Source organism: Myotis nattereri (assembly GCF_964212035.1).
Source record: "Myotis nattereri genome assembly, chromosome: 13".
NCBI classification, from domain to species: Eukaryota; Metazoa; Chordata; class Mammalia; order Chiroptera; family Vespertilionidae; genus Myotis; species Myotis nattereri.
The window spans coordinates 52282593-52294085 of record NC_138088.1 but is presented as its reverse complement, the minus strand read 5'-3'; positions in this window follow the sequence as shown (position 1 = coordinate 52294085).

The following is an 11493-nucleotide window of genomic DNA, read 5'->3' as shown; positions in this document are numbered from 1 at the left end:
CCCCGGGGCACCAGTATGACCCTAGAGGCCCCTCACATAGTAACGACAGCAGCTTGGAGGAGACTCAGTTCCCAAAAGCCATGGGACACTTTACTCCAATGGCTCTGATTTTAAAGGACGGAGTTAACATGTTCCCAACACACCCACCCTGGAAACCCCCCAGCTCGTTCGCGGACTTGGGCAATGAGCAAGCCCTACGTCCAGAATAAAGAGACAGGGTCCCGGCTGAAGACTTGAACAAGCCTGCCCTGTCTATGTTATTTATAAACAGCAATGCGGCTGAGGGAGAAACACATTTTTAAAGTTTTGTTATTGCCTGATAATGCTTACAGGATGGGTGAACTTCAGTTCCATGGAGCTTAATTATTTATTGATTTTTGAGGGAAGTAGTATCGTGACAAGTGAGAGCTTTCAATAAGAAACTGACTGTAACTTTGATTCCATAAGGAATCGCGCACCTGGGATGCACGTGTTTGTTTGTTTTTTATTGACTTCGAAGAGGAAGGAGGAGGGAGAGAGAGATAAAAACATCATGAGAGAGAATCATTGATCGGCTGCCTCCTGCATGCCCCCTACTGGGGATCGAGCCCAAAACACAGGCATGTGCCCTTGAATGGAATCAAACCTGGGGACCCTTCAGTCCGCAGGCCGATGCTCTATCCACTGAGCCAAACCAGCCAGGACAAAAACATATATATATTTTAAATCCCTTTTGATCTCCCCTCCATCCTGAACCTATGATGGTCAGACCCTACTCAACTGTATATTCAGCTTATTGAATTTCAAAACATTTCTGAAAAAAACAAGAACAAATATCCCAACCGGCCTGATCTTCACCGGAGGCTCCTCTTCGCCTAATCTAGGTGAAAAGAGGAGATTGGGAATTGCGAGAGTCGGGGAGCCAGGAGCTCCCAGACACCATCCAGGGAGGACGGTGGCCGGAGGGGATCTGGGCGGCTGAAGGCCCACACGCTTCCTACCGGCTCCAGCCCAGCGCATGCCAGCAAGGCACTCCCCTTCCCCCAGGGGCACATTTTCTTTCCTCTCACTCCACACAGACACGCAGGACAAGTCCCCACCTGCCACCTGGAAGCCAGGTTAGGGCCGGGCCTGCCGACGAGGGGCAGTGCAGGGCCAAGGTGAAGGGCTTCCAAATGCTACCGGCTCCTTAAGTTCAGGATGGCTTTCTGGGGTCACAGCTTCTGACCTTGGGCACGTGCAGGAGTCTGAGGCTCAGGCCTGTTAATATTTTATAAAACCAGGATTCTAGCTGCCTCCTCAGGCCGCCCTGAGGACAAGTGGAAGAAAGTCTGGAAGGTTCCTGCCACACAGTAAGCACAGGCCCCCGCCCTCTACCATGAAACAAACCCAAGCAACGTCATCTCGCTCTATCAGGCGCCCTTGCTTGCCCAGATTATTGTTTCCAAGTTTCCGCTCACAAAAACAACTTGTATGTTGGCAATCTGCAAATCGATGCCAGAGGCCAATGCTTTCCCGTAAGTGTGTGGATGGGATGGTCTGGCTCTGGGGCCGCAGCCGTACCTCCCTTCTCTGTCCCCCAACACAACCCCTACTGTGACCCAGCCCACACTGCATGAGACAGGTGCCTGCCGGGTAAGCTGAGCACCACAATGGCCACTGCCCACCACAGATGGGCCGCTTCCAGATCAATCTTTGTGCTCACTGCATTCTTTTTTGTACCAAGATGAATGAAACGGATGCTATTTCGAACCTGCTGAAGCAGTACTCACTGTTCCCAACCAATCATTTCAAACACAGCTTCTTCTCCTTTCCTCACATATCAAAACTTTCTTAAAATATGAATTCGATAGTCTAAATACAACTCTGTACCTACTTCATATATATATATGAAGGGATATATATATATATAGGGATATATATATATATATATATATATATATATGTAGGGATATATATATATATATCCCTACATGGTTTGGCTCAGTGGATGGAGCGTTGGCCTGCAAACTGAAGGGTCCTGGGTTCAGTTCTGGTCAGGGCCTCATGCCCGGGTTGCAGGCTTGATCCCCAGTAGGGGGCGTGCAGGAGACAGCTGATCAGTGAATCTCTCTCATCGTCGATGTTTCTATTTCTCTCTCCCTCTCCTTTCCTCTCTGAAATCAATAAAATATATTTAAATATATATCCACTGAGCCAAACTGGCTAGGGCTAAACACCTTTTTAAAAGAATGAATTCCACAGTGAAATCGCACAGCTACTACCGTCAAGTGGGTATTTACTGTGTGCCTTCTGCTGGGCTCCACACGTTTGTGTCTTCTCTCCCCAAATCTGCGCAGTCAGCCAATGAGAATATTACTCCCATTTTACAGATGAGAAAATCGAGGCATGGAGAAATTAAGTGGTTTGTACCAGGTTATACTAGTACAGCGAATAAGAGCATCCAACTCCATTCTGGCCTCTGGGTGGTCTGCTCAACCCATCACCTTCCTGATGTTGGGGAATCAGGAGAGAGGAACAGGAGTATAACTAAAAGTCTGCCACCCTGAGTCCTGCCCGTTGGCAGTTTCCCACCCAGCTCATACCCTGCCAGCTACTCCCACAGTGGAGCACATGAGAAGGTTCCCAGAGCTCTCCGCATTTTTGACAAAGTAGTCAGGGGTAGCCTGCTACCCAGGGCAGAAACAGACCATCCGCTCCCAGGTGAACCTTGTCAAGCTTTCTCCATGACATTAGCCTCCGTCATCACATTTGTTTCTTTCTGTTCCATTACTCATGCCAATCCCATGCATCATTCCTGGCGTCTGGAACCCACACATGGACTTACATGTCCCCAATTCCCAATCTTTTCATCTGACTGTTGTCGCAAACCCTGATTCCGCACAGCACCCGCGGCATTTGGGGGCAGCGAGTGAGTGAGTCTGCTGCAGGGCACACAAAACAGTGCACTCTGGGATTACATTTTCCACGACACAGGAAAGAAACTCAGGCCAAAACAAGGACCCTTTTGAAAAACAAGGGAGGACCGGTGATAGCTACAGGCAGTTTTGCAGGACAATGCCCGCCTTCTCTAAGATCGGAAATAATTACTGCAGGGTGAAACAAGAAACCACTTCCACCTCCTTACAAAACGCAATTCCAAACCCGAATATTAGATTAGCCCTTAGCAGCCTCCTCTCAATGGGCCGGGATGGAAACCTGAGCCCTTTACAAGAACAGTCAACGCCTGAACAGGAAGACTAAGATCAGAGGTAGGAGTCTCTGGCCAGGAAGCCATTGGTGTCTTTTGCTGTAACAATGATCTTTCTTGCCCATTTATTTGGCCAAACACCTGGCTCAATGTCTAGGGAAATGGACAGCACATTTTTAGTTTGACGAGGCAGGGAAAGCATTTTAAAAACTGCTCCGGGTAAGTAATGCCCCCCCCCCCTCCCCCCCACTAAAAGAATAGCAAATTTTCAGAACCCAACAGTCTGACAACCAGAAGTCAGCACTCAGGGACAATGTGCTGTTTGGATTCCCTGGATGGTTGGGGAGAAAGCTGGGCAGATGGGCATAAATTGAAGAGCCTCCCACACTCACCCCACCTGCTAAGAGAGAGTTTTAGCCAAAAGAGATTTTAATAATTGTTTTGATCATCTTTGAAAATCCCCAATTCACTGCCGTGGGACTCTGGGAGGCACACACACAGGACCGGAAGTCCAGAGACCGAATTCCAGCCTAGCTCTGCTTGTAACCAGCTGGGAGACCCTGCAAACAACTTTCCCTGACTCAGGTTCATGCAGCTGTCAGTGGGGAGGATCTGTTTCACAAAGTCACGCCGCGGGGTGAAGATCCTATGAAGTAGTGCGTGAACGTCCCTTCTAATGGTAAAACACTTTCTAAATGTACGAGGGTAAAAGATGATCATACATACATTTTCATGAAACACCACGCATGCCCCCATGGGGTAGGCAGGACCATTTCCATTGGACATGAGAATGGTCTTGGAGAAGTTGGGGTCCCAGAGCTAGGGAACTGCAAGCTTGATGTCAAGTCCAAGTCTCCTGACTGCGGACAGCTCGCTGTTGACAAGAAGCGCGCAGTACAGACATGACAACCAGCGAGCCCTAATGGGACATCAGGAGCCCTGAGCCCGAGCCTCTCAGGTCAATTCCTTCACTTCAATCTCGCAGTTTCCTGTTTACCTGGGAAGGCTGCTGGCAGGATCACATGAGACCACATTGCAAAAGCCCCCTGGGCCAGGGCAGTTTCCTCAATGGAGATCAGGGACTCAGGATCAGGAAAGAAAGTGAGGGCTCAGACAGGAATCAGACGCAGGGAAGCCCTGCAGGTAATTTTGCAGGTGGAAAAGCAAGCAGTCTGGAGCTATTCAGAAGGTAACAGGGTAAACTAAAGGGAGAACTTCAAGTGTATTCAGCTGTCCCATGGAGCTGGCTTGGGATGACGCTGAAATGGGGGTGTTGCCTGGATAGACTCTTTCCTGTGAGGGTCCCCAAGAGACCCCTATAGCCTTGTAGATGACGGGAGGAATTTTTTTTATATCCTTGTGAGATAAAATAAAATGTTAGCCACCTGAAACTAACACAAATTGTACATAGAGCTCTGGAAGTATGTCTCAGCGATGCGGCTGATGCAATGGTGTGAGCACACTCCACCATGACATGCTTTCTCGGCACACCAGGAAGTAGCAACACCCGCCTGAACGAACTCCTAGAGCCACGTGCACAGTACCCCAGCCTTTCCGCCATTGGTCGCCTGTAGCAATGTGTCTCCCTCTGATTGGTCCCCTCATGCTATATATACCCCTGTAGTTCCACAATAAAACGGATCTGCGTCACCGAACCTGGTCTCTGGAGTCGTGCATGCAGACACCCTAGCGCGTTGGGGCTCCGTCGTCCTCACCCCCGAGGGACCCCCTGCTTCATCTGGCACCCGAACGTGGGGCCCCGGAACGGCTGGACGGGTGAGCGACCCTCTACAGTAACACGGGAAACCTACCTCCTTCAGCGAGAGCGCCACAAGCACACGCGCTCCACGCCTTACTGCAGAGCAGGCGAGTTAAGGTCTCTGAAAAGGAACTCCAATCTCATTGGGAATATCTATTACAGTCCAATCCGTGGTTAATCGAGGCCCCCATTTGGGACCCCTCCACTTGGGAGAAGGTCTTGAAAAGGATTCGATCCGCTGAGGTCCACGAGGAAAAATCGTTACCCCCTTCTCTGACGCCGGCCATCTTAGCTATCCTGGCTTGCCTGTCCGGCGCTCCGCCCGAACCGCCACTCCCAGTGCCCACAGCCGTTTCAGCCACAGTGAAGGTCGAGCCTCCCCCTAAGCTTCCCTTGCCACCTTACAATCCCCTGGTCACTACCACCACTCCCTCGGCACCTGAGGGTCCCCCAGAGGCAGACCATTGGGAAGTATCTACCACCAACAGAGCTCAGAAGGAAGCGGAACAAAACGAAACTAAAACGGGGGAAGCCGCTACCTCGGCCGAAACAGCGCAGGGCAGGAAGCCAAGTGCGGGTCCCCCGCAGCAGACTGCTCCGGCCCCCCTTGTTGGGGACACGAACGATAATCCCTGGACAGGGCTATACCAATCCCAATGCCAGCAGAGGGACATGGCACGGTTCTCTTTGGGCTTAGAAACTCAGGCTTTCCCCGTCAACACTAATCCTACCGCCCCACAACCTCAGGCGTGGATACCGCCTAACCAAAAGGAGCTACTAGCCATTAGAAAGGCAGTACAGGAGGATGGGTGATCAGCCCGTACACCCAACAGCTACTTGAAAATTTTAGTATAAATCTTAACTGCCCTCATGATTGGAAATGCCTCTCTCGCACCATACTAGCCCCAGGGGACATGATTCAGTGGAAGGCTTTGTTTTATGAACAGTGCAAGCCACAGGCGGAACGCAACCAAGCCGCGGTAGCAGGAAAAGCCCATAATCCGCACGATGAGGCAGATGCACTACAGGGAGAAGGAGTTTTCTCTTCCCCTGCTGTCCAGGCCCAGGGGCACGCTAGATATTTTGATCAAGTCCGCCTCTGTGCTATGCGCGCTTTCGCCCAAATAAATCCGAGGGGTAAGCCTACGCGACTGACCAAGCTCGTACAGGGTTCCAATGAAGGGCTTTCGGAATTTTTACATAGAGTCAGGGAAGCTGTGGACCGTAAGGTTACTCACGCCCAGGCCGTGGAAGCCCTTACCAGGGAGGTCGTCTGGGAGGGGGCTCATACTGAGTGCCGCCAGGCAATCGCTCCGGTTAAAGCAGGCAGTATAGACGACTGGGTGCTTACCTGTCGAGATGGAGGCAGTAAGTCGGCCGCCACCCTTGCGGCAGCGCTGGCCGCTCATATCAATCTAGGAGGACAATCGGGAGGGCAGAAAGGAGCATGCTATGAGTGTAAAGGGATCGGCCATTTTGCGAAGGATTGCCCTAACAGGAAGAGAAAACAGGGAGGGAAAGGGAAAAAACCCCCCTCCGTTTGCCCCCGCTGTAGAAAGGGACTACACTGGCGCAGGGACTGCAGATCCAATAAGGATAAAGATGGCAATCCACTGCCCCCTTTAAACGAGAAGAGGGGCAGCTCTCAGCCCCGCCAGTAAGAGAGCAGCCGACCCAAGGGGTATATTGGACGCTACCTCTTACACAGAGCAAGGCGTTCCTTACCTTAACGGTCAAGGGAGAGGGAATAGAAGGGCTAGCAGATACTGGGGCAGACGTGTCTGTTATTCAAGAGGAGAAGGGGAGTTCCAAATGGCCAACCACTTCCGGTCCGCTAGTTCAGGGAGTCAGCGGCTACAAGAGGGCTGCCCAAGCTGCCAGGGGACTCTCCCGGGCGGACTCAGATGGGAATACCGGGACTTTCCGCCCACTCTTCATGACTGACATCCCCCACACTTTGTGGGGCCGAGACATCCTTGAGGTGGTCAATGCAATCATATACACCGCACCGCCCCCCAATCCTAGGGGCCACTGTTCACCCACCGGCGCCACAGCCGATAAAGTTATCATGGGACACCACCGACCCCATATGGGTAGAACAGTGGCCTTTACCGCAAGAGAAATTACTTGCCCTTAAGCAATTAGCACAGGAACAACTAGATGCTGGACATGTTGAACCCTCTCTCAGCCCTCACAATACACCAGTCTTTGTCATACAAAAGAAGGATAAAGTAAAATGGAGATTTCAACAGGACCTCAGAGCTGTAAATAGACACATGAAAAAACTAGGCCCTCTACAACCGGGACTGCCTCATCCCTCAGCTATCGCAAGGGAAGCACATATAAAAATCATAGATATTAAAGACTGCTTTTTCTCTATCTCATTGCACCCGGAGGACAGGCCCTACTTTGCCTTTTCAGTGCCCTCTACCAACCATCAACTACCGGCAGATAGATACCAATGGCAGGTACTCCCCCAGGGCATGAAGAACAGCCCTACCATGTGCCAGGCTTATGTTGGAGTGACAACCAAACCTCTAGCCAAACAATGCTTTCTCACTCATTACATGGATGATATCCTTATTGCCCACAGGGACCCTATATGGCTAGAGGCATGCTACCAAACACGTATTAGCAACCTACGAGCTCTTAACCTCCATATAGCTCCCGAAAAGGTCCAGGCCATTCCTCCATACTCCTTTTTAGGATATAAAATACATGAGCAATAGTACCCATAGCTCCTCAGCTTGCAATTCCTGATACCATCTCCCTACATGCGCTACAGGAACTATGTGGCCAGACTAATTGGGTTAGGAACAGCTTATCAATCTCCACCGGGGCCCTAGGCCCCCTCTTCCAATTGCTTGAAGGAGACACAGACCCCCTTCGTACCCGCTCTTAACCCAGGGGAGAGGGTTTGCTTGTATTTTTCCAGAAGGCGACAAAAGTCCCGCGTGGATCCCTGCTCATGACGTCAAACCCTACACCACCAGGGATGAGCCGTAGATCGCCACCATCGCCCCCCCGTGGAGGAAATGGAGGACCTGACCATAGAAGAGAACCAGCCCCGACGGCGGAGACGACCTAGACACCGACGAGCCCACCCCATCACCTGGGGTGACATCAAGGCTCTACAAGACCAAGCCGCGCGCATGGCGCCAGAGGGGAGCCCATCAGCAGGAACGTTATTCTTATTAATGTGTGCTATCATCACAGCTAATAGCACGGGGGCGCACAGATAAGGACTGTGGACTGTGATGCCTCACCCTGGCGTTCTTATGCCAGTTGGTGTAGACAGTACCCAGTTTCCACTGGCACGTGCCTCTGCTACTCCTTTTACCCGTCTGTAAGGCCACCCTTCTATCTCCTGAGTAGTGACAACTCCTTTGCTTTGGCGCTAATTAGAAAGGAAGGGGGAGATGTACGTAGAGCTCGGGAAGTATGTCTCAGCGATGCGGCTGATGCAATGGTGTGAGCAAACTCCACCATGACATGCTTCCTCGGCACACCAGGAAGTAGCAACACCCGCCTGAACGAACTCCTAGAGCCACGTGCACAGTACCCCAGCCTTTCAGCCATTGGTCGCCTGTAGCAACGTGTCTCCCTGATTGGTCCCCTCATGCTATATATACCCCTGTAGTTCCACAATAAAACGGATCTGCGTCACTGAACCTGGTCTCCGGCGTCATGCATGCAGACGCCCTAGCGTGTTGGGGCTCTGTCGTCCTCACCCCCGAGGGACCCCCTGCTTCAACAAATAATAATGAATGTAAACCAATTGAAAAAAAAAATAGCTATTCTGTTACAGTCCTCCCAATTAAAACAACTTTTTCACTGATATGTCAAGTACAAAAGTTTGAGGACTGCCCTAGCCAGTTTTGCTCAGTGGATAAAGCATTGGCCTGTGGACCAAAGGGTCCCAGGTTCAATTTCGGTCAAAGGCATGTACCTCGGTTGCAGGCTCAATCCCTGGCCCTGGTCGGGGTGCATGAGGGAGGCAACCAATTGATGTGTCTCTCTCACATCGATTCTTCTCTCTTTCTCCCTCTCCCTTCCACTCTCTCTAAAAATCAATAGAAAAAATCCTTGGGTAAGGATTAACAGCAACAACAAAAGTTTGAGGACCACTGTTCTAAAACACCTCATAATGTTGCTGGCCCCTCCATTGGTGTAATTATATGACATTTCATTTATATAACCTGGTGCGGACAATCTTAACAAAAGGTTTTTACATTTGCACCAATAGTTTAATGGCCTCACTTGCCACGTAATGACTGCGCCATTTATGAAGCTCATTACAAACCCTGGAGTCTGGGTTCTGCCACGCTTTCCCATTTGCCCTTGGGCAGTCTTCAACCTCTCTGGGTCTGTTTCCTCGTCTGTAAACACATGGGCTTCTGACTATAATTCATTCCAGGGGACCTGAGTTTCCCAGTCTATTGGGGGTGGGGGGTGGGGTGGGGTGGGAGCTACTTCAAGCTCTGGATGGCAAACCAAAAACCAGATTTCAAGAAAAATACATCATTGATGGTCTTCAGTCCAACAGACAGGGATGATCAAGGAAGGAAGTCCCTCTCCTCTCTCCCTGGGATTTGCCTGGGGACCTAGTCTGGGAAATTCTTACACAGGCAAGAGTTTGACTCTGAGCTGGATGTCTACAAAGGAAGAGAACTGGCCATAGCCCACCTGGAAAAGGGCTCAGTGGGCTTTGTGTCCCCTCAGCCAATAAGAATGGCTGAGGCTGCTGAAGGCCAGCAGCCTTACCAACAGGCTCCCATGGCCATTGCCAACTGCAGGGCTACCGCTCTCGCGTCTCTGACTTGCTCCTTCTCTTTTCTCGATAAATGCACATTTCTTAACGCAATGTCACACTGAGCTTACATTTTTAGACCTCAATTTATAAAACACTTAGAGGTTCTAGGGTTTTTGTTGTTTTTTAATTAAAAGACCTCATAATCTGAAAACTGTCAAGCTCCAATTCAGTTCCAAGACAGCAAACACACTGCCTGGTATCCCCGCTGAAAGGGGGCCCTCCTCCCTCTGGGTGCCCACCATGTTTTTAAACAGACCCTCTCTGGCAAGTTTCAAAGGCGCAACTCTGCTACTCCCGCTACGGGCCCAGCAGGTGAGTAAGCCGGGGTCAGGTGATGATGGTGGAGCAAAATCACCCTGGAGGACAACCCCCTGGACTTCCCACTGCCCAAGGGCGAGTCTCTGGGGGCAGCGGGCCCCTCTCTGGCTCGGTTGCAGAGACTTCGCTGGGGGGCGGGGGAGGGGGGGGGCACTCAGCTGTCTGGAAAAACTGCTCCGGAGTAACCAGAACACGCGCAGATGCTCTGTAATGGGTGGTGGAGGGAGGGGAGGCGCTCAGGCATGTCCCCAAAGCCTTGATTCAGAAGATGAGCTCCTTCTGTGACTGTGCCAAGCAGCTCGCGTTTAGTACGTGGTTCCCTCCTCCACCCGCAGCCACTCAACCCCTGTACCCTTACCTGCGGTTCTTGCCCTTGGGCTCGACGCTCCGGTGCCCAGGACCCAAGGGAGGGGTCGCTGTGGGGCCCGCTGCGCGCACCGTCCCAGACCCCGGCCGGTTCGGGGACAGCGGGCGCCAGGTGCGCGCTTCCCCGGGACGCCGCCTGCCCGCGGCCGCGCTCGGTGAGCGCAGACAGCGCCGAACAAAGCCCGCAACGCACGGTCTCCGCGCTCCAGGTGGGGCGCCTGGGGGTCGAGCCGGCGCGTCTCCGGGGAGCGCGAATAAGGAACCGGCGCCCTCTCGGTGGACGCCAGCGGGCCCGGCCACCAGGGCTCCTGCGGCGCGGAGACAGCGCTGGGCTCCGACTCCCCAGGACGAGCGCGGCGAGGAGCGCACGGCGGGACTGGACGCCGAGGCGGCGGGCTGGCCCGGGCCGGTGCGGCGTGGCCAGGGGGCGCTGCAGGCCCGCGGAGGGCGCCCGCTGGGAGCCACGTGGAGCACCTGTAGCTCCGCGCAGGGGAAGGAGGAGAACGCGGCGCGGGCGGCGCGGGCGGCGCACCGGGCACTTCTGGGAACCCCGCCCGCATCGCCTCTCGCGTTTAAAAAGGAGCTGTCGGCCCAGGTCGGCAATCAAGGAAGGTACTTCCTCCTGCGCGGGGTCCCGGCCTGCGCGCTGTGCAGCAGCGAGAACTGTGCCGTGCGCGGTCTCTGCAGGATTTATTGCTCCGACTCAGGCGAAAAATGTTGCCTTTGGCATCGTTTCTGTTTGCCATGGCGATCGCCGTTTGTTTACCTGACTGTCCAGTCATTGGAATTGCGCTGTAATAAGTGGGCCTTTTAGTCAATATCCCTGCTTAAGGCTAGAAGGTGGCTGATTTTTAAAGTTTAAACGCCACAAAGCAAAACCGCACGGTGCCTGGCACAATGCCTCGTCAATAGAAGCACTCGTAGACGGTGGCTACCATTGTGTAGTCTACAGCGTTCATACTCGCCCAAAAAGCCTCATTGCATAATGTGTGTTCGTTGCACAGAAAATGCGAGTAAGCAAGTTGAAAAACCACACCCATTCCACCATCCAGCGACGATCACTGTTAA